Source organism: Arachis duranensis, chromosome 6 (assembly GCF_000817695.3).
Source record: "Arachis duranensis cultivar V14167 chromosome 6, aradu.V14167.gnm2.J7QH, whole genome shotgun sequence".
In the NCBI taxonomy this organism is placed as follows: Eukaryota; Viridiplantae; Streptophyta; class Magnoliopsida; order Fabales; family Fabaceae; genus Arachis; species Arachis duranensis.
In genome coordinates, this window is record NC_029777.3 from 76,835,514 (window position 1) to 76,840,712 (window position 5,199).

Genomic DNA, 5,199 nt, shown 5'->3' on the forward strand with positions numbered 1-5,199 from the left:
CTTTGGTTCCTCAATAGGGAACTCCTTGTTGGCCAGTGGACGTCCCATGAGGTCTTCCTCACTAAGAATCACTGCCTTTTCCTCCTCTACAGGTTCGGCCATGTTGGACGTGTAGATGGCCTTGCACTCTCTTTTTGGATTCTCTTATGTATTACTTGAGGGAGTACTAAGAGGAGTTTCAGTAACTCTTTTACTCAGCTGACCCACTTGTGCCTCCAAATTTCTGATGGAGGACCGTGCCTCAGTGATGAAACTAAGAGTGGCCTTAGATAGATCAGAGACTATATTTGCTAAGCCAGAGAGGCTCTGCTCAGAATTTTCTGTCTGTTGCTGAGAAGATGATGGAAAAGGTTTGCTATTGCCAAACCTATTTCTCCCATCATTATTGTTATTGAAGCCTTGTAGAGGCTTCTGTTGATCCTTCCATGAGAAATTCGGATGATTCCTCCATGAAGGATTATAGGTGTTTCCATAGGGATCTCCCATGTAATTCACCTCTTCCATTGTAGGATTCTCAGGGTCATAAGCTTCTCCTTCAGAGGAGGCTTCTTTAACACTGCCGGATGCAGCTTGCAATCCAGTCATATTCTGAGAAATCATAATAACTTGCTGAGTCAATATTTTGTTTTGAGCCAATATGGCATGCAGAGTATCAATCTCAAGAACTCCTTTCTTCTGAGTCACCCCATTATTCACAGGATTCCTTTAAGAAGTGTACATGAACTGGTTATTTGCAACCATCTCAATGAGTTCCTCGGCTTCTGCAGGTGTTTTTAGATGAAGGGATCCACCAACAGAATGATCCAATGACATCTTTGACATTTCAAACAAACCATCATAGAATATACATATGATGCTCCATTCTGGAAACATGTCAGAAGGACACATTTTGGTTAATTGCTTGTATCTTTCCCAAGCTTCATAGAGGGATTCACCTTCCTTCTGTCTGAAGGTTTGGACGTCCACTTTGAGCTTACTCATCTTTTGAGGTGGAAAGAATTTGGTCAAGAAAGCATTGACCAACTTATCCCAAGAGTTCAGGCTTTCTCTAGGTTGTGAGTCCAACCATGTTCTAGCTCTGTCTCTTACAACAAAAGGGAAAAGCATAAGTCTGTAGACCTTGGGATCAACCCCATTGGTCTTAACAGTATCACAAATCTGCAAGAATTTAGATAATAACTGATGAGGATCTTCTGATGGAAGTTCATGAAACTTGCAGTTCTGCTGCATTAGAGAAACTAATTAAGGCTTAAGTTCAAAATTGTTTGCTCCAATGGCAGGAATTGAGATGCTTCTTCCATAGAAGTTGGAAGTTGGTGCAGCATAGTCACCAAGCATCTTTCTTGCATCTCTGATATTATTGTTATTTTCGGCTGCCATGTCTTCTTCTTTTTCCAAAATTTCTATCAGGTCCTCTCCAGAGAGTTGTGCTTTAGCTTCTCTTAGCTTTCTCTTCAGAGTCCTTTCAGGTTCAGGATCAGCTTCAACAAGAATATCTTTATAATTGTTCCTACTCATGTGAAAAAGAATAGAACAGAAAAGAAGAGGAATCCTCTATGTCACAGTATGGAGATTATTTTATGTGAGTAGAAGAAGAGAAGAAAAGAAGAATGAGGTAGGGAGAAAATAAAGAGAATTCAAACACAGAGAGGGAGAGAGGGTTCGAATTTTAAAAAGGAGAGAAGTGTTAGTAAATAAATAAATAAATAGAAAGAGATGAGCGAGAAGAGAAATTCGAATATTAAATAAAATAAAAGGAAAAATATTTTTGTTTTTATTTTAAATATTAGTTAGTATTCGAAAATTAAGAAAGGAATAAAACAAAATTAGAGTTTAACACAATTAGTTAATTAAAAAGATTTTTGAAAAGGGGAAGGTGATTTTTGAAAATGAGAAGTGAAAAAGTGATTAGGTGGTTTTGAAAAAGATAAAAAATAGTAAGTTTTGAAAAGATAAGAAGTTAGAAAAAGATTTTGAAATTAAAATTTGAAAAAGATATGATTGAAATTTATTTTGAAAAAGATTTGAAAAAGGAATTTAAAAAAAATTGATTTTGAAAATTGAAGTTGATGACTTGACAAGAAACTAAAAGATATGATTCTAGAATTTAAAGATTGAACCTTTCTTAACAAGAAAGTAACAAACTTGAAATTTTTTGAATCAAACCCTTAATTGTTAGCAAGGTTTTCGAAAATATGAAATAAATAAGAAAAAGAATTTGAAAATCAATTTTTTTAAATTTTTTTCGAAAATATTAAGAAGAGAGATGAAAAAGATTTGATTTTTGAAAAATTTTTGAAAAGATAGAATTTTTAAATTGAAATTTTGACTTGACTAACAAGAAACAACTAAATTTTAAAAATCTTTGACTAAGTCAACCCAACATTTTGAATTTCATGAGTGAAATAAGGAAAAGATATTTTTTATTTTTGAATTTTAATGAGGAAAGAGAAAAACAAAAAATTGACTCAAAATATAAAAATTTTGGATCAAAACCAATGATGCATGCAAGAACACTTTGAATGTTAAGATGAACACCAAGAACACTTTGAAGATCATGATGAACATCAAGAATATATTTTTGATAAATTTTTAAGAAAAGAAACACATGCAAGACACCAAACTTAGAAATTTGTAATGCTTAGACACTAACAAATTAAAAATACATATGAAAAACAAGAAAAGACACGGTTGTTTCTTGTTAGTCAAGTCAAAATTTCAATTTAAAAATTCTATCTTTTCAAAAATTTTTCAAAAATCAAATCTTTTTCAAATCTTTTTGAAGGATTTTTGAAAAATTTTTGAAAATAGAACAAGAAGAAAATTACCTAATCTAAGCAACAAGATGAACCATCAGTTTTCCAAACTCGAACAATCCCCGGAAAAGGCGCCAAAAACTTGGTATGCGAAATTGTGATTCACACTTTTCACAACTCCGCATAGCTGACCAACAAGTGCATTGGGTCATCCAAATAATACCTTACGTGAGTAAGGGTCGATCCCACGGAGATTGTCGGCTTGAAGAAAGCTATGGTCATCTTGTAAATCTCAGTCAGGCGGATTCAAATGGTTATGAGGTGTTGATAGTTAAAAGATAAATAAAACAAAAAATAAAATACAGTTACTTATGTAGTTCCTTGGTGGAAATTTCAGATAAGCGTTTGGAGATGCTTTGTTGCCTCTGAACCTCTGCTTTCCTATTGTCCTCATCCAATCATGCGTACTCCCTTCCATGGCAAGCTGTATGTTGGTGGATCACTGTTGTCAATGTCTACCATCCGTCCTCTCACTGAAAACATGTCCTCTACGGTTTTCCGCATGGCTAATCAGCTGTCGGTTCTTGATCATGTCAGAATAGAATACATTTATTATTTTGCACATTGTCACTACGCCCAACAGTCACAAGTTTGAAGCTCGTCACAGTCATCCCATCCCAGATCCTACTTGGAATACCATAGACAAGGTTTAGACTTTCCGAATCTCAAGAATGCTGCCAATTGATTCTAGCTTATACCACGAAGGTTCTAACATCACGGATTCGAATGCTCTGTTCTCAGGAGAGGTGATTCAGATCCGTGGGTCAGAGACCCAAGAGAGTATACTCCAGCTGTCGTCCAATGACTACGTTGGACATCATGTAGACCACTTTGTAGTTGTCAGGCACGCAGATCTTGGCTAAGCGAGTAACGAAGATTTGGTGATTGTCACGGGTCACCCCTTCATTCTGACTTAACCGAATTAAGCACAAGAGTATATCTTGAAGGAGAAGTAGGCATGAATTGAATAGAAAAACAATAATACTTGCATTGATATTCGAGGAAAAACAGAGCTCCTCACCTTAATCTATGAGGTGCAAAAACTCCACCATTGGAAAATACATAAGAACAAGGTCTAGGCATGGCCGAATGGCCAGCCTCCCAAATGGCATAATACAATCGAAATAGGGTTCAAAGACCTGATCTAAGGATCGAAGAATAGTCCAAAGATGTGAATACAATAGTAAAAAGTGCTTTTTATACTAAACTAGTAAACTAGGTTTACAGAAAATGAGTAGATAGTGCAGAAATCCACTTCCAGGGCCCACTTGGTGTGTGTTTGGGCTGAGCATTGAAGCTTTCACGTTCATAGGCTCTTCTTGGAGTTTAAACGCCAGTTTTGGTGCCAGTTTGGGCGTTTAACTCTAGCTTTAGTGCCAGTTCTGGAGGTCATCTGTGCCTGTCACCATTAGAGGGTATCGGTGCCCTGTCACCCTTACAATCAGAGAGAAAACACAAGCACACTCAATCATAATTTAACATTAATACAGCCATCCGACTCATAGCATAATCTACAACCAGCCATAATTCATTATCATGTACAGTGATAGCGCGAAATTATGATCAATACTTTTCACAAATCAAATAATCCCCGGTAATGAATCCAAAAACTTGGTGTTCAATACCATGGCATAAACACAACTTCGCACAACTAACCAGCAAGTGTACTGGGTCGTCCAAGTAATAAACCTTACGCGAGTAAGGGTCGATCCCACAGAGATTGTTGGTATGAAGCAAGCTATGGTCACCTTGTAAATCTTAGTCAGGCAAACTCAAATGGATATGGTGATATACGAATAAAACATAAAGATAAAGATAGAGATACTTATGTAAATCATTGGTAGGAATTTCAGATAAGCGTATGAAGATGCTTGTCCCTTCCGTCTCTCTGCTTTCCTACTGTCTTCATCCAATCCTTCCTACTCCTTTCCATGGCAAGCTTAAGCAAGGGTTTCACCGTTGTCAGTGGCTACCTCCCATCCTCTCAGTGGAAATGTTCAACGCACCCTGTCACGGCACGGCTATCCATCTGTCGGTTCTCGATTAGACCAGAATAGAATCCAGTGATTCTTTTGCGTCTGTCACTAACGCCCCGCCCTCAGGAGTTTGAAGCTCGTCACAGTCATTCAATCATTGAATCCTACTCAGAATACCACAGACAAGGTTAGACCTTCCGAATTCTCTTGAATGCCGCCATCAGTTTTAGCCTATACCACGAAGACTCTGATCTCACGGAATGGCTGGCTCAGTTGTCAGGCGAGCACTCGGTTGTCAGGCGATCAACCATGCATCGTGTATCAGGAATCCAAGAGATATTCACCCAATCGAAGGTAGAACGGAGGTGGTTGTCAGGCACACGTTCATAAGTGAGAATGATGATGAG

The 5,199-nt window shown here is 37.4% G+C and overlaps 1 non-coding gene across 1 annotated transcript; it reads left to right on the forward strand.

Moving 5' to 3' along the window:
• Nucleotides 1–871: 871 nt before the first annotated feature.
• LOC127740348 (small nucleolar RNA R71) lies at nt 872–975 on the forward strand. Its single transcript, XR_008001026.1, has one exon. It is a non-coding gene; the product is annotated as a small nucleolar RNA R71 (small nucleolar RNA).
• The last annotated feature ends 4,224 nt before the right edge of the window (nt 976–5,199 follow it).